The sequence below is a fragment of the Lepidochelys kempii genome, chromosome 9 (assembly GCF_965140265.1).
Source record: "Lepidochelys kempii isolate rLepKem1 chromosome 9, rLepKem1.hap2, whole genome shotgun sequence".
Classification (NCBI taxonomy): domain Eukaryota; kingdom Metazoa; phylum Chordata; order Testudines; family Cheloniidae; genus Lepidochelys; species Lepidochelys kempii.
This window is the reverse complement of record NC_133264.1, coordinates 42,252,743-42,274,077: the sequence shown is the minus strand read 5'-3', so window position 1 is coordinate 42,274,077 and position 21,335 is coordinate 42,252,743. Positions and strand designations below refer to the sequence as shown.

Here is a 21,335-nt window from a genome sequence, read left to right as displayed (position 1 = left end):
CACTTTTCCAAGATTAATGTACTCTGAACAATATTAATGTAATACTTGACAATGCAAATTATTTTTATTCTTACCTAAAATATGGGCGATTCAGTGTTTGGCATTTTTACCATTAAAACATATAAACACTACCTACTATTTGTTTGCAATTCCAATCTGATGGTTTTCAGATTGTTGAGTACAACGGAACGAAAAAGTTTAGTGGTAGTACTGGCAAAACTTAGTGCCTTGCTTTTTAACACTCAAAAGAAAAAGAACAAACCTACAACAGTCAGGTAGTTTTAACAATTGAAACTATTTTCTTACCCTCCTAATTTTTGGTTTTCCAGACATTTTACATTTATTTCAAGTTCTCAGAAGCAAATATCACTCTTCTTCTCATTCAGCCAAAGATGTGCACAAGAGATCTGTTTTTAGTTGGAAGAGGAAGTATTTTTAGGGGCATTTATTTTAGCCGTCACTACTGATAACTATATATATTTTCTTACAGCTAGAATATTTTCTGGAAACCCAAACAGCCTTTTGCAAGTAACACAAGGCCGTATTTTTTGTTTTTATTTTTTTTTTTAATTCTACCAGCACAGTGAATTTATGCAATTCAGATCCACCAATCATGACTGAGCTGATGACTGAGCTGTTCATTCATACATACTGAGCTGTTCATTCATACGACAGACAGATCAATAGATGGAGAGCTGTTATAGTAGCACAAATTCTGAACTATAGTTTACTTCAGCAGTTTTTCCTGAGCCAAAATAAGCAGCTACTTGTGTCTCCCTAAAGTTACTTAAACTGAAACACCAGGAAAAAGAAGAAGAGGAGCTTTGCATTGGTCTATAGTGTGGCAAGAAAAATGTTACAGGATAGGGGAATTTCTCTTCCTTCATTTCAGACCGATGGTCTTTAAGTTACTAGCTAGAAGTTACTAAAGAAAAAAAAAATCTGTTCAAGGTCTCAAGTCACACTGAAGTTTGCTCCTAGATGAAACTCCCAGTAGCATTTGACATATAATAAAATATCTTCTGTTGGTTACCTAGGATCAAAGAGACTAGACAATTCACCTCTAGCGAACAGACACTCTAAGTGGGTGGGCGCCTATAATACAAACCAAGCACCAGATCTAAGGAACGGTCCAATACGTAATGTCGACCTAATTCACTATACCATTTGTCCTTCCAGCATTTAGGATCATGACATCTAAACCAGTACTGCTGCTAGAAAATCAAAATTTGTTTACAGTAATTTGACTAAGGCAATAATTACTAGTAAAAGTTTTGCCCTGTATGTCTCAGCAAATAAGACCTGGCCACAAGATCATTTTACAACCTTGTCATGCTAGATTCATTATGGCCAGTTTCATTCGTTTACTTGGTCATTCAACACAACAAAAATCTAAAGGAACTGGTTTAATGACATACACAGCTTCCATGGGATCCATTTTTAAGACCTTTCCCACAATGTCCAAAAGTGTCCTTGGAAAAAACTAGTATATAATTTAATGAAGACTTCTGAGAAATAAGATTTAAGTCCTCTTCGGTTACTGATGTCCTGGAATTTGGGCTTGGTTTCCAAGGTACAAAGGAGGCAAAGTCCCTTTATGAACTATGGTAATTAGAAGACAAAAAGCTTACAAGATGGTTTAAATAAGGACTTCTCCGAGAAGCTGCAGAGGAAAAAAAAAAAAAGTCTTCCAACAAGAAAAGCCTTTCTGTATAACAACCTCATGTAGAAACCAGATTAGTATTGCCATACATGGGTCTGGAAATCAAGAACCACAGCAGCCAGGATAAGCCAACTTAAAAACTTTGAATGGAATTCACAAAAGGTATTTAGCCATCTAGCTCCCACTGAACTCAATGTGAGTTAGGCACCTAATCACACCTTTAGAGTATGGGGGGGGGGGGGAGGAAAGGAAGAGGAGAAGAGACGACAAAAAAAAAACAAAAACACCACATTTCAAGGCTCCCAAAGTGTAAAGAGATCTTTTGTAGGCCTCCAACCTTAACATGGAAACTATATTGGGAGAAAGGGTTGAAATCTAAAGAACTGGCAGATGCATTTACATCAATCTCTGTTACAGGGTAGCTTACTGCTGGTGTAAAATCAGGTCAGCTACTTAGAGAAGGTAAGCCAGACTTATCTGTAGTCATGCCTTTGGGTCACGAAGAGCAAACCAGTCCAGGCTCCTCTTATGGTAAATCATTCCATCACTATTTATTTTACATAAGTCCTCCCAGAGAGTATAAGGTAGGAAGGAAGCCAGTAACTAGAGAAGTCTACCAGAGGGCTTGTCTTCACTATAACAGATATCTTGAGTCAGTATACTTAAGTTACCGCATGAAGTGTGACTACAATTCACAACAGCATTGGAATTACAGTGTGATTTCGTTATCAGCACAGAGTGATTGGCTTAGTACTGAGGAGTTGATGCAATTTGAGTTGTATCGCCATTGCATTACTAATTTGAGCAATGTTCATTTTGGTGTGTAACAACCTAACATCGTGAAGAGTGATTGGTTTCGTACTACGGGATGAGTACTACGGGATGCCTTGATACAACCACTTTCTTGTTAATATTTTTGAAGCCCCTATACCCAGAGCTATTGGCAAAGTGCCAACATATAAATTATGGATCTTTATATGGTAAAAAGGAAAAGCAAATTAATTTCAATTCCCCCAAACCACAGAAGTACTAGTGATGTACCTCAGTGAACACAATCAACTCTCTATAAATCTAAGTATGAAGATTTTGCCTTATTTTCTAACACCTTATGATAATGTTTTTACCAGGACGGGTCCTGTCATACCGCATACATGAGTACAGATATCAGAGAGATCATTCCTGACAGTATAGATTTTAGAGCTTGCTACTGTAATTTTGATTAATGTGAAAAGTTTCCAGAAGTCCTCTTTTAGAGGGCTGCTTTGCCAACTGGTATTGTTTTGGAATTGTTATATGGCAAACAACTGGCAATGATTTGACCATTCCGTACTATTTGCATAAAGAATTAGGTGTGAAAATTTACATTGAACACAGGCTCCCTGGGCAAGCAGGCAATGCTTCCTCATACCTGGTAGCAAAAGAATGCTAACTTGACAATAGCCATCAAAAGTGAGAAGTCACTTCAGTATTAATCTACAAGTTGCCAGTGCATCTGTAAAAAAACTATACAAACAGTTGAGTTTTAAAACTTATTTGAGGGCTAAGAGTTAGCAGATTATCCTAATTGTGACATTCTTTCCAGCTAAGAGACAGCAAAATACTTGTGTTCTCAGACCTCAGCACAAGGAAAATGCAGAGCAGTATTTGGCAGACTTACAGTAATCCAGGAACATTTATTTCCTTAGTATGTTTTTTTTCCACATCTAGTCTTCAAGTCGCCCTGAGCATAAAAGCTTACTACTTGCTTAATGAAGAGTTTAATATCAGAATTCATTAAAAATTCACAGCAATATCCAGACCAATAAGCAGATGCTGCAATCTACACTGAGAAACCCTAATGCTTGAAAATTCAGTCTTTTAAGGAAGTGAGTAAAGCCTAATTCACACAACTTACATATTTACATTTCTGGAAATTAAAGATAAATTAAAACACAGTTGGAACAAAAATAGCTTTCTGAATAAACTATTTAAAATTTAACTTTCTACTCAAATGAATCAGAACAATTACACACATTCCTTACCTGCTTTTTAAAATCAAGGTTGGCATAAGTGTTATCAGGTTCCCTCCCAGCTAGCATCAAAAAGAATGAAGTACCTAGGTCCAGAATTTCCCACATGCACTCCTCTTGGTCATCCTCATCCATTAGAGTCTGGACACCTCTAAAACTATAAAATATAAAAGAAATACCAGGGCCCCCCTAACAATGTCCTTTTCTTATAGTTTTGAGAACAAAAAATACCACATATTGCTCACAGTTATGCCAACCCTATACACATAGCCCCTTGGCAAAGAAGGAATTCTCATCCAGCAAAGGAAGCATACAGACATTTTAATACACTTGGATTTCAGCAAAATTATTTAAAGTTTCAAAATACAAATATCTTTAAACTAGATAGAACACACCTAAACAGTATGTAGAGTTCTGGTTCAGCAGTAGCATGGTAGGACTCTAAGTCTGCACAGGCTAAAAAAAATGTCTCCTCCAAATTAAGAACCACCTATTGTGGCCTTTACCACCACCACCAAACACCCAAGTCAACAGGAGCTGTGTATATTCAGCACCTTTGGAAAAACTAGGCTACTTGCTTAGGAGTCCAAATTCAGACACTCGGATTTCAAATTTCTGGCCTAATGATTTTCGCTATCCATATTTCTTGTCGGCGTCACGCTAGGAGGCCTGCAATTCAAAACCTACAGTTTCCTGAAATAATAAACGCTGGAAAAAAAAAGTTGTTTCTTCTCCCTTCCTCATGCTCTGCAGCAATACAAAATTTGTACAATTCTTGTCAGTTTAACCGTTGCCCACAAAGGCTCACAACAGCAATAATGTTAATGAAAAGATATACATTTTATTCTAAGGCTAACGTACATTCAACTAAGGCTATGTCTACACTCGCAACTGAATGACAAAACTTTTGTCTTTCAGAGGTGTTTAAAAAAGAAAAGAAAACCCACAAACCCTGGAAGACAAAAGTTTTGCTGCCAACAAACGCCAGTGTGAACAGCACTATGTCAGCAGGAGCTCTCTCCTGCCGCCAACGCAAACGCTGCTCCTTGGGGGTGGAAGTTTTTTGTTGGCAGGAGAGCCGACAAACAGCGGCTGCACTGCGTGACTTTTAGTGGCACGGCTGTAGCGACACAGCCATGCCACTAAAAGCTGTGTAGCGTAGACATAGCCTCAGAAGCAAAAGCACTGGAGCTGCCTGTTTATTGACAAAGTCAACACCCATTCTTTAGTTTTCAATCCCCTTTGAAAGGTTCTCTTTACAACCATATGGGGCATTCACGTCTTTTGTTGTTTTAAACGAAAGGTTAAATTCTACAGAAATGGACGTCTTAAGCCTTCATATTCATCAGTAAAAGCCTCCCACTAGCAAGGGGATTTTTCAAGTCCTGGTTTGGTGTACATTAAAATCCGATTCAGCACATCTTAGGGAAAGTAAGACTCTAGATTGTGTGAAACCTGTGGGGGGGGGTTTTGCCAGATTTCCTGTTGAACCCAAAACATCCAGCTATGTTGGAAAGTATAATCAGTACATGGCCGTCACAAGTAGCAGAATAATTAAAACAAACAGTATTTTAAATGCGACAAATATCTAAATCATTTTCAAAATAGACTAAAAAAAATTGCATTTGAATACCCAAGACTAATGGTTTAATTAAAAAAAAGGACTAGCACTAGAACCTTTAGTTAAATACGCTGAAAAACGGCATATATCAGTAAGTCTCTAATAAAATGCTGTGTCTTTACAGCTGCTGTTTGTTAAAGTACACTACAATGTTGGCCAGACTTAAGGAAAAAAAACTTATTCACAATGTTCCATTCTGCAACATATGACATGAGTCAATGTGAGTTTTGGATGTGCAAGAAATACAGGATGGGCCCTTTTTATTTTTTGGTTCTAAAAGACTACAGACATTTTTTAAGTATAACATTAATGATTTTACTAAAGAGTAGTATAGAATGTCTTATGTTATACTTATAGGTTACATAGCAGGTAATCTTGTGAACAGATTAATTCCATCCATGTTTGGCCTCCCTTATTGTATATTTTAGCATGATGGGATTTGGCTAATTGCTTCCCCAAAAAGACTGTCCTCTGCTTCGAATTGTGGCTGAGAAGAGAAAATTAAAGCATTCAAATATGGCAACCTAAGAGGAGCTTTTCTCTGAGAGGAAATCTAGTTCCATCAGTACGAAAGGAATGTTGAGCTAAAGAGAACATTCAGACCAAATCATGGTCTTTTGAGATTGAGTTATGCATATTGTACAGAACATAAAATAGAGAAGAGCCAAGAACCTGATTTAGGTGACACACCTGTATCACAGGATCCAAGCCAAATCCCCCTTTTAAAGAGAACAGAAGTCACACCTGTAGTATTAAAAACAGCACAGTAAACTGTCAGTTTTAAAAACTTAACTAGTTAAGGTTTTTGTAGCAACAGATAAAGATCAAATGATCAGAAGGATAATTAGGTATGTATGTGATATGACTGATGAATACAGTAAGCTTCTTTAATTACCAATACACTTAGAATTCTGATTCTACATGCTCAGCAATGTTATAAAACTAGCCAAAACTCATGTACAGGTACCCATCTCCTCCCTTCCAGCTTCTCTAATACATTGTCCCTCTCCAGCCTACATAAAATGAAGCTTCTAAGATCATCTTCCTTGCTTATTGCCCTGACGACATCACCCCTTATTTGAAGCTCTCCACTATCTTCCCCTATTCACTGCATCATCTTCAAAGTCTTTCAGAACACCGCATCCAATAATTGTTTCATCACACACATCCCAGCCCCGCAACATCAACCTTGTTTACCTGTGTCAACTTCTTACATATGGAAAGCACTCCATGAACTGATCTATAAGGAACTGCCCTCTCCAAAATGTACAATGGAGCCTTATCAAAATTTAGTTTTTCTTCAGTCTGTGCATGCACTAAGCTTTCATCTTCTGAAGTAATGTTTTCCTACTTTTTAGAGGAAAATAAAACGATTGTTAAATAACTCAGCTGTGATTTGTTATTAGGGCTTCTGATTTTAGGTTTTAACAAGTGATCAGTAACCCGCCCCCCCCCCCCCAATAAAAATAAATCTGTGTTTATCTAATGAACACTGGAAAAGCCACAGGAAATAGTTACTCATCATGGTGATTTCATCCCTTTCCCAGTGCAATTTAAATAGGTAGGGCCCTACCAAATTCACAGGTGTGAAAAACACATCATGGACTGTGAAATCTGGTCTTTGTTGTACTTATACCCTATATTATACAGATTTCACGGGGAGACTAGCATTTCTCAAACTGGGGGTCCCAAGGCTATTGTACAGGGGGTGTCACAGTATTGCCACCTTCACTTTTGTGCTGCCTTCAGAGCTTGGTGGCTGCTGGCTGAGACCCCAGCTCTGATGGCAACGCCGCAGCAGTAAAAGTAGCAATACCATACCATCCTTAGTTTTGCACTGCTGCTGGCAGAGACACTGCCTTAAGAGCTGGGGGAGGTTCCTGGAGGTGGGTCTGACCTGGCCCCAGGGGGGAAGATGCCCCTGCAGGTGAAGAGGACGTCCCATCCCTCACCAGCGTGTCCAGGACCAGCAGCTAGATCCTAACATACGATAGGAGCCCTCGTCCAGGATGCACCCAGCCTTGCCCCTCCCTGGCTCTGAGCAGAGAGGCCCAGTGCTTGGGAGTTAAAGGTGCCTTGGTCTTGCTCTGTGTGTGTATGGGGGGGGGGGCAACCTGGGGAAGCCCCCCCCCCCCCATGGCACCTTGGGTGAGGCGGTCGCTCACATATAAGGCTAGCCCTGCTCCCCAAAAAAGTGAGAACCCCCCCATACCATGCCACCCTCACTTCTGCACTGCTGTTGGCAGCGGTGATCCTTCAGAGTCAGGCACCCAGCCAGCAGCTGCCGATCTCCAGCCGCCCAGCTCTGAAGGCAGTGCTACTGCCAGAAACAGCGCACAAGTAAGGATGGCAACACCACGACTCCCCACCAACCCCCTTTTGGGTTGGGACCCACCCAGTTATACCATGCAATTTCACATTTAAGTATCTGAAACTGTGAAATTCATGATTTTTAAAAGCCTATGACTGTGAAACTGACCAAAATCGACCATGAACTTGGTAGGGCCCTACATATAGGCAATGTCTCTGCTTCCTGACTTGTATTTAAAGCCCTCTCTACATGGGGCAGTACTGCAGAATATAGGGGTACAATTTCTGAAGTGCATTATGTGCTGCTCATTAATTGGTATATGTAAACCCTGCCAATATCCAATCGTGCACTTTAACATAGTTATGTTTGAAACAGTACTAGGGGGTATATACAAAAAAACTTTACACCTCACCCCAACCCTTTTCACCCACCCCAGACCTCATTTTTGGATATCTTCATAAAACTGAAAATATGCCAAAAAATAAACTTCCAAAAATGAAACAGCCTGAAAATCAGAAGTCCTATTTGTAATTCAGTTCTAATTTCCTATCTAGGACAGTATTAATTCAGTAAGCAGCTATATTATTTTGATTTATACATTACATAGGCATCACTGGACTGTTTACAGATAACTAAAAAAATTATACTTAAACTAACCTTTTAACTATCACAACAGTTCTCTGCATAGGGAAGGCTCTGTGATGAAATCTGTGTGTCAAAGACTATTTAGGTATAGATAATCCACATCTAAACTAGCACTGAAGTCACTAGAAACTAGAATCTCTCCATAAAAGCATACTATGCCCTATGACATCAAGCCTTGGGAGCAGAGTTGTGCCCATTTTCTCCTGAGCCACAATCCCAGAGACCAAATTAGCATCTACATTCACGGTTCCCAAAATCACCTTTGGCATTGGAATTCCTTAAAACCTCTGAAAGGAAAACCCAAAATATTGGAAATAACAGAAAATCACTTTATTGCATAACAAGATGCAGCAGATCTAGCAACTAGTATTAAGATGTAACACTAGAGGGCTTCCACTTTCTAGAAAGGAAACAGAAGCCAGCTCATTTCCATGTGCTTCATGACTTTTACCTCTCTCTCTCCTGCAGTTCCTATTTCTTAAAAAGCTTTCTATATAAATAAGTAACAGCTCCAAAGCAACATCTACCACACACACACACACGATATAAATTCAGAGTAAGCAAGAAAGCAGAAGGTATACACTTCAGATCATTTCTTGGGGGAGAGCATAAGTAAGACACTCACCTTAATGAATGTGCTAATTATGATCTTTCCAAATCAAGGTCTGAAACTGTAGTTAATACTCTCCTGCAAAAACAACAAACCCAATATAGTTTTATAAATAAACTACAGAAGAAGACTTTAAAACCCTGCCTATTTAACAAGTCCCCGTAATTAGTGGAATAAAAGCCTAGTCATACATGGCAGAAAACATGAATTGTAAAGTTAGAGAGCAGTTATATTCATTACGTATTACTGATTCAAAGGTAAACCAGAGGAAATAGGGAAAATTCCTTAGCTTAGCGACAACTGAAATCTGAAAATAAAACTACAGTATTGTTTTCTTAAACTGTACATGAAGAGTTACTGATTTGTTTTCCTTTGTAAATTCGAAAAAGCCAAAAATGCCTCACACCCGTTTTAGATCCTAAATCAACAGGACACAGACACAGATTTAAATACATATGTTTGAAAAATCTATTTCTAATGCATTTATGTAATTGCTTACCTGCCAAGATCCAAGTTAAAGAATCTGTATTCCTACAATAAAAATGGAGATCAAACACCCTGAAGCATGGAAAAAGTTGCATTTCTTACTCTACCGGTGTTTGAGAAAGTCAACTCGTGCAAGACACTCAGAACCTTGAACTAGAGTCTTTGCAAGAGAAAAACTTTTCAGATAACTGTTGAACTGCATTCAGCTAAATAATCCAATTGAGTAAAAGTACACAGTACATACATAATGTTTGGCACCCATTGTAGCCATTACTAGCCCCTTGCTCTGACACACTGCTGTGCATTCACAACTGCAGTAGCTATTCTTGGGAAACATGATCTACGACCATGAAAGAGGAGGTCTCAGCAGAAGCCACTCACTATCAGCATGCTGCTGTCAGGACAGTAGAATGGAAATGTAAAGTTCCTTCAACTATGTTCTGGTGGAACTGAAGGGAGTAGGAGGCCTCAAACCTCAGCAGCTGAGTCCTTGAGTCCAAAACCCACCTTCTGAGTTACCTGTGATCAATCCTTCAGCACCTAATCCAGCTGAAGCAGAGTTTGACTTCCACCTCCCCACAGCACCTAGTTATTCCCACTACTTCACTTCATCCTTTATCATCCAGCAGGACCATGTTCCCTCCCCTAGCCAACAATAAGCAGTGCTTATCTCACTCCTCTTACATATTTAGCACCATTCTCTTGCTCCTCCTTCACCATCACTGTTCACCTCCACAATAGGTCTGATTATTCAAGACTTCCCAACACCCTCCAATAGCTCTCTCCCTCCCCCTCTCGAGCCTTCTTATTTCCCTTTAACAATAGGTTTAGATCCTAGTCATCACCACTACATTCAACATTTTCCTTTGTTCCCTTTTTTCTCTTAGGAATAGCACTGCACAGAGAAGTTTGCCCATGACTAACAAGCTTGTTGCAACCTGTTCACCACGGTCGTTCTTATGCAGCTGCATCAGGCACCAGGAAATTTGGGACACCAAACTGCCCCAAATTGGTGTCCCAAATTTCCTGGTGCCTGATGCAGCTGTGTGCTGCTCCAGCAGCCAGCCCAATCCCCGCCCCGCCCCTTCCCCAAAGCCCCACCCTTGCTGCATCCCTTCCCCTGAGCTACATCCCAGGGGGCTGCAGCAGGTGCACCCTACACTGACGGGGCGGCAGGAAGTGGAGTGACTCCACCTGCTCCGCTCCACCGGCTCCCAGCCGAGCCTCCTGTGAGTGCTGGGGGCGGTTCCCCTCAAGTCCGAAGGCTGGGAGCCAGGGGAGCAGAGCAGGCTGGGTCACTCCACTTCCCGCCGGCCCACAAGTGCGGGGTTGAGCCCGCCCTGCAATCATGAAGCGGCAGGAATTGGAGCCCATGCACCAAAACGTCTAGGGCCAGCCCTGCTGTTCACAGGCACATTTCCACAGAGGCCAAAGATAATCTCCACATATGTCCCATGCTAAGGCCTTGTGTACGCTGCCACTTTACAGTGCTGAAACTTGCATCACTCGGGGGGGGGGGGTGTTCATACTCCTGAGCGAGAAAGTTTCAGCACTGTAAAGTGGCAGTGTAGACAGTGCATCAGTGCTGGCAACTATTCCCCTCGCAGAGGTAGGTTTTTTTGTTTTTTTTTTTTGTTTTTTTTTTTAAAAACACTGCCGCTGGTGCCGCAACTACACAGTCGCTGGTGCTGTGACAGCACTTTAGCTTAGGTAGTGAAGATGTACCCTAAGTTATAGTCCCTTGCCCTCAAACATTAGGCTATATACTTGTAACTCTACGGTTACTCATTCAATAGATTTTGTACTTTTCACTATAAACCATTTAAGCTCACATTTAAGTCAAAACAGCCTTTTTGTTCATTCATTTATTTTTATTCAGGGTAAGGTTATTCATAGATTCCAAGGTCAGAAAGGACCATGGTGATCATCTAGTATGACCTCCTGTACAGGCCTTAGACCTTTCTGGGGGGGGGACCCCTAGAGCTCATCTTTTAGAAAAAAGATCTAATTTTGATTTTAATATTGTCAGAGAGGAGAATTAATCCACCACAACCCTTGATAAATTGTTCCAATGGTCAGTGACCCTCACGGTTAAAAATGTATGCCTTATTTCTAATCTGAATTTGTCTAGATTCAACTTCAAGTCATTGGATGTTATACATTTCTCTGCTAGACTAAAGTGCTCATTATTAAATATTTGTTCCCTGTGTAGATACTTATAAACTGATCAAGTCACCCCTTAACCTTCTCTTTGTTAAGGTAAACAGACTGAACTCCTTGAGCATATCACTACAAGGCATGTTTTTTAATCCTTTAATCATTAATCCTCTTCTCTGAACCCTTTCCAATTTATCAAATATCCTTCTTGAATTGGGGACACCAGAACTGGACATGGTATTCCAGCAGCAGCCCCATCAGTTGCAAATACAGAGGGAAAATAACCTCTCTAATCCTACTTATGGATTCCTGCTTATGCATCCAAGGTCGCACATAAGCCCTTTTGGCCACAAGCTGAGAGCTCATGTTCAGCTGATTATTCATTATGACCTCCAAAAAAATTTTCAGAGTCCTTGCTTCCCAGGGCAGTGTCCCTCATTGTGTAAATATGGCCTACATTCATTGTTCCTAGGTGCATACATTTAGCCATATTAAGATGCATATTGTTTGTCTGTGCCCAGCTTACTGAGCGATCCAGGTCACTCTATATTAGTGACATGTCTTCTTCATAATTTACCACTCCTCCAATTGTGTGTCATCTGGGAACTTTATCAGTCATTAGTTTAGGTTTTCTTCCAGATCATTAATAAAATGGTGAAACAGCAGAGGGCTAAGAATGGAATCTGTGACTTCTGCAACCTCTATGACAGAATCGCAGCCTTACGGATAATCATTAGGCCATACCATAAGTAAAAGGTACTACTTCAAACTTAGTTGATGGCAATGTGGAACGCAAACTGAAAAAGTTACAAGCCAATCCTGAGTCTGAAGTGATGGTATGATGGAGGCAAGCATTACCACATCTTGAAGCCAAGGCTATGGAGGGCACTGTTCATTCTCCTCAAGTTTGAGTGGTTAATGACATGACAAATCTGCTGCAACCTTGCTCTGCTGTGGGCTATTGCTTCCCAGTTGCTGGAGGCAATCTGACATGCTTTGAAGTTTGACTTCAGTATGACTTTATATCATTTGTACTGACTACCATAAAGAACGAGTGCCTTGCTTTAGCTGACCATAAAACATAGCTGTAGGTATTCTTGTGTCAGCCATGTGAACTAGGAGCCCAGACCAGTACAGCTGAGTTTTTATGAGCACATTTGAATGCCAGATAGCTGACTGTGATGAAGGATTTCAATATTGGGATCTTATCCCATCACCTGACCATGCAAACTGACCAAAGACAGCTCATATGGAACAGAACAAGTTTCCTAATGTAGCATCCATGTCTCACAACCATATAGAAGCATTGCAAGTACAACTGCCTAACAAACATCTAACTTTGTGTTTATTTTGACACCCACAGCATTCCATACATGGTGTGACAACATTCCAAATGCAGAACTGCCCTTGGCTGTGCAATGAGTAATCTCATCCTTAACTGCGGCATTCTGACACAGCATACTCCCTAGGCAGAAAAAATTCTCCACAGACCTGAGAAAGCACTGCTGACCTTAACTGGGTAGATGTGTGCATTCCCCCAGCACAGGTTGGTAAATTCTTCAATTGTCTTTAGACTGATTGTGAAACGAATACAATTGACTGCAGGAGTGAAATGATCAGTTATAAATTGAATGTTATCAATCAACTGAGCAACCAGCTCGGTCATCAGCAAATAAAAGCTCCTTAAGAAGTAATTCTGCCACTTTTATAAAAGCTCAAGTGTTGTAGATTGAACTGCAGAACTGGATAAATTCCCCTCTGTCAATGGCATGAAATGCATCCATAAGCACAGCTGAAAAAAAATGATGGAAAAAAAGCATGTTAACCAATATACAACCTTGTTCGGTGCCACTGGTGACCAGAAATGGGTCTGATATCTTACCATTTTCCACAACTCTGGACAGCACCCCCATCAGGAAAAGGCTGAATGACCAAAAATGAAAATAAGAAAAACACCTTTGCAGGATGCATTTCTAGAGTCCCTCATGATTTACAGAGTCAAAAGCTTTAGCTGAGTCAAAAAAATACCAAACAAGGACCATGGTTTTGCTCTCGGCACTTTTCCTGAAGCTTATGGGCTGTGAAGATCATGTCTATAGTGTCCCATCCAGACGGATATCTTTCTATACTGAAACTTGGGAGAGAATGGGTTCCACAAGATGGGTGTTAATTCTATTCAATATGACCCATGGAAGAATTTTCCCAGCAACACAGAGTAGGGAAATGCCATGATTTAGGATCAGGAAATGCCTCAGTTTTGGGCTGGGATGAAGATCCCCCTTATTCAAAATGAAGAAATAATGGGAATAGAAACTCTTGCCCCTGTATTCCTGAAGAATTTTCCACCTAGGAGCTATAGAAAACAAAAAGAAAAACGAGTACTTGTGGCACCTTAGAGACTAATTTATTTGAGCATAAGCTTATTTATTTATAATCTTATTTATCTGAGCATAAGCTCAAATTTATTTGAGCATAAGCTTTTGTGAGCTACAGCTCACTTCATCGGATGTTGTAGCTCATGAAAGCTTGTGCTCAAATAAACTTGTTAGTCTCTAAGGTGCCACAAGTCCTCCTTTTCTTTTTGAGAATACAGACTAACACGGCTGCTACTCTGACACCTGTCATAAAGTAGCAGGTAGAAGACAAGAAAAGAATGTTTAGCACCCATTTGTTAGTTACAATCTCCACCCGTACCTCCTGGAAGTAGGGGAAACTGGTTTCTGAAAGTTGGCTATGCAAAAGATTCCGAGCTTGAATGCCTGAGGGCATATGCACACCTACAGATCCACAGCAACACATATTTGAAGAAGAACCTGACTTCTCATATTACTAGTAACAAAAGTAATTTAACTACATAAATTGTTAAACCAAAGTGTATAAAGTGCATCCACAATGCCTGCATGAGGATTTTTAGCATGTAAAGGCCACCTGATTCCTGGTGACTGTCTAGACAGTCAATGAATCATGCTACTTAAGTAACCCTTGACACAATGAGCTCCTGAAACAAAGTGAGTAAATACCAATTTTACAAACTGTATAATTACATATTTAGACTAACTAGTACATGGACTTCATACTGTTGGCCCAATCAATGTATTCATCCAGCCCTTATGTCAGCTTAAGAGCACAATGTAGTCAGGTACAATGTCAACAGCCACAGCACTCAAAACAGCTAGCAAGTAACGAAAATGTGTAAGATTACATGAGCCTACTAAATTTTATTTTTTCAGCGGATTGTGTAAAGAGCTTTACTGTAGCCAAAAGAAAATTATTAGTAAAAAAATGCTTTACAAGCTGCAAGACCCCAGGGGAGGCGGAGGAACTGAAATGGATGAGGTTAGGATCTGAAAGAAATAGCCTTAGTTTCTGTGTCTTGACCTACCTCTACACTAGTACGTTTGTCGGTATAACTTATGTGGCTCAGGAATGTGGGAAAAAACCACCCCTTCGAAGCAACAGAAGTTACTCCAACAGAGGTGCCACTGTGAACAGCGCTATGTCAGCAGGAAATGCTCTCCCACCGACATAGCTATGCCACTAGTTGGAGGTGGTTTAATTATGTTGACAGCAGGGCTCTCTCCAATCGGCATAGAGCAGCTACACAAGCAATCTTACAGCAGCACACTTCCTCGATACAGCTATGTAAATTTGCTCATGTAGACATGGCCTAAGAATGACAAAGAAAAGGTGATAAGAAACCGAAACGATAGAATGGGAAAAGAAACAAAGGGCAAATATAGAAATGATCCTCAGCACTCCCCTACAGAACCCAGTTGGAAATCTTGGTAACCTACAGACACTCAGAATGGATTCATAGAACTTAGAATCAAAACTTGGAAGCACAAAACTTCAAACATAACAGCTGTTTTGTTACTATGTATCATAATTGCTAGGTAACCAAGCATTGTCAGTAAAGAAGCTTGTGCCCAGTATTACACAATGCATTAAAGAGAACATGCTGTTCCCTTTTAAAATGGGCAATTATGAGTACAGTGAAACTACTGTCAATTCAAATGAATTACTAATAGACTAAAAAGAAAAGGAGTACTTGTGGCACCTTAGAGACTACCAAATTTATTTGAGCAATAAGCTTTCATGAGCTACAGCTCACTTCATCAGATGCACTGAGCTGTAGCTCACAAAAGCTTATGTTCGAATAAATTTGTTCATCTCTAAGGTGCCACAAGTACTCCTTTTCTTTTTACAAAACCAAAGTTTCCCTACTTCAGATCCTGCAAAACCCTGACCCACACCTCAAATAAAAGAGCCTAATGTCATAGAATACATTGGATTTCACAACAGAAGTTCTTAATTCAGTATTGATGGCAATATTTCCTTTCAAGAGTTTAAGACAGAAATGTTTCCATCCAAGTAAATAGGAAACATTATCAAAAGTACTCAAAGTTTCCAAATGTTACTGTAACCTGCAGCGGTATTCAGTCCTGCACCACTATCATCTCTAGATTTTTACTTATGTATTCTTTTTAAAAAGCTGTACTGCAGTATTTGGGTGGTATTCTGATGTGGTTTCTCATTAACTTCATTTTCTTGCAGATAAAAATAATTCTAGATCTATAGAGAAAACAATAAAGTGGCCTCAAATACCTAAATAAATAAAGAGTGATGAAAAACTAGTTTACTGATTTCAGCAGAAACAGCCGCTATTCATAAACAGGAGAAATCAAACTGAATGGTACATCTGTTTAAAAAGAAAAGATCAAAAATACCTAGCTCTTTAGCACTTACAAAACTGTCTTTAATATATGCATAGTTATAAGCTCAGGAATTTTTTTTAAACAATGGTAAACCACTCAAACTGCTCCAACACTGTAAATGTGTTAGTAGCTCAAGGCCACTTGACATATGGCATTACAACACAATGGTGGTAAAAAAAATATGATATAACTAGTAGTGGTAGAACACTCCCGCCTTCTCTTTGAAACTAATAAATAATGTTCCTGTGAGGTTCACTTACACTACAAATCCATCTGTGGCAAAGGACCTAGTTACAACACACCGTAAGGCAGACAGCTGTTAGCCATATTCCAGGGATGGTCAAGCTTACTGACCCTCTGAGCCACATACAACAATCTTCAGACCTTTGGGCCTGCAAGAGCATGCCTGCCTTGGCTCAGGGCTTCAGTACAACTCCTGCTGAAGCCCTGAGCCCTGGCAGGTGCACCCTGCGAGGCTGAAGCCCTGAGCTACCCTCCCTGCTGGGCAGAAGCCAGAGGTGGCTTATGGGGAACACGTGGGGGTCATGTGCCCCCTAGATTTTTGCCAGGGTTTGTTGGCCCTGCTCCATCACATGGTGCCACTGCGCTCCTCTCCCCACCGCATGCAGCTGCTAGATCCAGCAAACTGGAGAGAGGCAGTGGCAAAGAGTTGGGAGTTGCAGGGAGAACTGCTACTTTTGCTGTTGCTTCTCAAGGTGGAACTAACACCTGGGAATTGCAGGCAGGGGCTGCTGAGGGTAAGAGGAAAGGTATGCCTGGGAGGGCATGACTCAAGCTGTGTAGAACCTTTAAATTGTGCCCCCCCAGCAGGCATCAGTTGTCTCTGGCTGAATCCCCTAATCCCACAACCTCATCCCAGTCTGGTAGGCAGAAAATGGGGGCGGGGGTAGTGGGAGCTCCATGAGCCACATTTTATCTGTAAAAGTGTTGCATGTGGTTCACAAGCCATGGTTTGGCCACACCTGCCATATTCCATAACCAGGCTAAAATCTGTAATGGTGCAGACTCAGGGCCTGAGTGCATAAAATTTAGCACATGTGTAAGTCTTTTCAGGAACAGGACCTTAATTTGACACTGCTATGCCATGTATTAAGCCTTAGTATGGCTGCTACACATATAGATAAGGATTTGGATATCTCAGTAAGTGCTCAGATGGCAACCACTATCAGCACTATTAGCATCTTCTGCATTTATTTTCCTCATCCCTGAGAGATGGAAGCCAATTCCCAGAGGTACTAGTAGTATTGAGAAATGTTAACTAAACAGGTATGTCATAAACAGTCTCGATGGCTAAAGGAACACTGACAACTTGAAATCTTGTCAGTTTTAAAAATGTATTTAACAGCCTCAGGTACTACTCCTGACTCCATGCCAAATTTGATTTTAGAATCATTGGTTTGGTTTTTCTTTTTCTTTATGTTCTTTCCTTACTTGCTATATGAAAGTCACTTTTATCATTTCCCTGTTGCCTGTGTGGGCCTATCTATATACATACACACGTGCACAGAGAGCTATCAAATGAGCAACATAAAAAACAAACTAACTTTTTCCTCTCAACTTTCAATAATAGTAATCTTGAAACAATAGCAGAAGAAAGAAATGTGGTATTTTAGCTGATGGTGTTCACTTTAAATAAACCTTCCATTTTACTCCAGTATTAAAAACATTTTCTATTTCCCTATGTAATCTACTAAATAATGACAATATTAGTATAATGTAAAGTTGTATGACCATTTTTAATGAAAAATAATCAAGCAATTAAATATGTAAGGTTGTGGAGTTTAGAACTTTACATATCTATTTTAGAAAGTCACTTTTCTAGCACAGGTCTTAAGACAATTAAAAAAATATAGTTCTTTAAAATCCTGTTAATCTAGTCTCTCAGCTGAAAACAGTTATTAAAGTCCCAAATACTCTGTCTTGGTGTCCAAGTTAGAATATACCATAAAGCAGCATTTTTCAAATTTTGGGTCGCTCTGGTCAGCACCACCGACTGGGACATTAGAAGTCCCGTTGGCAGTGCTGCCCAGCTAAGGCAGGCTAGTGCCTACCTGTTTCAACACTACATTGTGCCCCGGAAGCGGCCAGCAGTGGGTCTGGCTTCTAGGCAGGGGGGCCACGGGGCTCCGCGCGCTGTCCCCACCCTGAGCACCGTCTCCGCACTCCCACTGGCCAGGAACTGGGGGGGGCGGGGAGCGTGGTGCCTGTGGACGAGAGTCATGGGAAGCTGCTTGCACACCTCCGCCTAGGAGCCGGACCTGCTGCTGGCTACTTCTGGGGCGCAGCAAGGTCTGCATGCCAGGACAGGCAGGAAGCCTGCCTTAGTACCGCCGCTGCACCACTGACCAGGAGCCACCGGAGATAAGTCTGCACCCCAACCCCCTACTGCAGCCCTGAGCCACCCCCAAACCTGGATCCCCCAAACTCATCCCAAGCCCCACCCCAGAGCCTGCACCTAGATCCCTGACCCCCTCCCACACCCCAACCCCCTGCTCCAGCCCAGAACCCCCTCCCACACGCTGAAACCCTCATTACTGGCCCCACGCTGCAGCCCTCACCCCCACACCCCAATCCTCAGCCCCAGCCCTGAGCCCCTCATCCCCAACTCCATTGGGTCATGTGCGTCAACAATTTTCTTCAACTGGATCCCCAGAAAAAAAGTTTGAAAACCACTGCCATAAAGCCATCTTTTAGAGATCCTGTTGTTGGCAGGACCACATTGTCGCTAAATTCTCTCAAATTATAATTTATTCAGTGAAGTACTAACTGCCAATTATTAAACGTTATTAAAAGAAATCAATACCAGTTTTGTCCATATAGTTACATTAAGTGAAGTTTAGCCATTAGTATGGTTTTACAAAGACAGTGTATGTGCATTTAAGGTGAGTAATAACATCTCATAGCTTTGAGACAGTTCGCTTACATGCATAAAAAGCAACATAAAACAAAGCATCTTCTTGCCTCATATATGGTTTATTTAATTCCATAATGGAGATTCAGCTAGCTAGTACAATCTTTTGTCTCCACATTTTAACAAATAGAATTTAACTTGCGGGCTGCTAAATCTTCAGTGTATGCATGCAAATCTCTATCTAATTTGCATTCTGAGTTGATATTTATCATTTATCTAGTATTACGCACATTTAAAAGCATTTATGATCATTAACATATATAAATGCCACCTACAACATACAACTCAGCTACAATATTGTATAATACTCCTATTGGAAAAAGCAGAATCCAGTATAACACAGCAGAGCTTAACAAAGAAAGTCAGCAACAGCTAGATGTTAAGGTCACATTTACCATCAGTTTAAGTGCAAGTGAAGCCCTAAATGTGATTAAACAATGCCTCTGTCCCATCATCCTACCTCCTAATGCCAGACTCCAAGGATTATAACCACCTGCAGTGCCACAGTCTAGCTGGGAACTCACCTCTCACAGTACAGGGAGGATCTTAGCCTCATTGCAGTGCCAGAGCAATTACTTTCCACTCACCATGGAAGAGGAACTAGATAAGAGCCATACATCAGAGGGAAATAGGGACATTCAGTGCACACCCCTCTGTATAGACAACTAACACCTCCTTATATACACATCTTTATCTCCCTAACACTACCATATATGCACCCACTGCAAACCCACTTTCCCCTCACTCACCCGGCCCCTAGTCCAGCTGATTGCATCCTCAATCTGTTTGCCCCCAATCCCGTAAACGGCCCCGCCAGCCTCCTGCACCCCCAATCTCATAACCGGCCCCGCCCAACCCCCCGCACCCCCAATCCCATAATAACCCTGCCCATCCCCCCGGCACCCCAGTCTCATAACTGCCCTCACCCATCCCCCCACACCCAAATCCGCTCACCCCCAATCCCATAACCGTCCTTGCCCCGCCCCCCCGGAACCCCAATCCGCTCGCCTCAACCAGCCCCTCCCGCCCCCACTCTCATACAGGGCAGGGGGCTCCCTGTGCTCGGGGCCGCGCAGCAGCCGACCCCCCGGTCCGTACCGTACCGTACCGCACCCCCTGACAGGCCAGGCCCGCCGCGCCTCAGGCGCAGAGAACGGGATACTCCCCCTAACTCGGGGGCACGGTTACATAACGGGGGGACGGGACCCACCGTCCGTCCGTCCGTCCGTCCGTCACTCACCAGGCGCCCCGGCTCCTCACAACGCTGCTAACCCAGCAAAGCCCCGACTTCATACACCCAGAAACGTGACTAAGACACCTCCCCGCGCCTCCGATTGGCCGGGGAGGCACCGCCTCTGCATGCGGCAGGGGGGCACCCGCCACCCCATTGGCTCCGGCAGACGTCGTTCATTTTACATAAGCCTCACGTGTGACTCCATGTTTCACTACAAATGAGGCACGGGTGTTTTCGGAGTAACAGCCCCCCCCATTCCGGAGCGACGGTCTGCCGCAGGGCCAAAAGACTCACCCCTCCGCTGGGCTGGGCAGGATACTACCCAGCCGTCAGCACGGCTGACTAGGGCAGCGATTGTATCACGGCTAGAAACGCAGTGAGACTCCTCCCCACCTGACCCTGTGGCTGACGTCAACGGGGGCCGTCGAGGGCAGGCGGGACGGAATCGATGCGCGCGTCAGGAGTCGAGGCTCCGCCTGGGCTGGCCGGAGGGGCGGGGCTCCGTCCCAACGGCTGCCAGGACCGGAGGAGGAAGGCTCCGTTAGTGGCCGACCAGGGCAGGGTCCTTCGCTGCTGGGGGCCTCCGTCTCCCCTCGCCCTGTTCCGGGCGGGGGGGTGGGCACTGTGTAGGAGCGGTCGCCGGGAAAAAACCCGGCGTAGACGTGACATTTTAACGTATGTCAGACGCTTTATCTTGCAGTCAACCAAGAGGTGACCAGCCCCCCCCCAGGGCTGACCTGGTAAAACGAGAGCAGCTGCTCAGCCCCCTGTTCCGACCGTGGGGTAGCACGTGCATGTTCGCTTACCTTGAGGGGGGTAAAAAAAACACAACACTTTTAGCAGTGAAGACAAGGCTGCCCTTTGGGGCAAGCGCTGCCCGTTGCCAGCTGGTTGAACTGGGCCTAGCCCCATCCTAGCTGAGACCTTCACATCATAGAAATGGAGACGTGGA

General features: G+C 42.4%; 1 protein-coding gene across 12 annotated transcripts in view; it reads right to left on the bottom strand.

Moving 5' to 3' along the window:
• PER2 (period circadian regulator 2) overlaps positions 1-20,767 on the bottom strand; it is a 73,185-nt gene extending 52,418 nt beyond the window's left edge. For 6 of the 12 annotated variants that reach the window (XM_073360023.1, XM_073360020.1, XM_073360022.1 and 3 more), the window contains exon 1: positions 307-407. The gene's annotated coding sequence lies outside the window, so the exon portion shown is untranslated. Of the gene's footprint in view, positions 1-306; positions 408-8,874; positions 9,376-13,012; positions 13,295-19,673; positions 19,750-20,359; positions 20,489-20,677 lie in introns of those variants that run through there. The other 6 variants (XM_073360016.1, XM_073360018.1, XM_073360014.1 and 3 more) reach the window with 6 other exon arrangements.
• Positions 20,768-21,335: the final 568 nt, after the last annotated feature.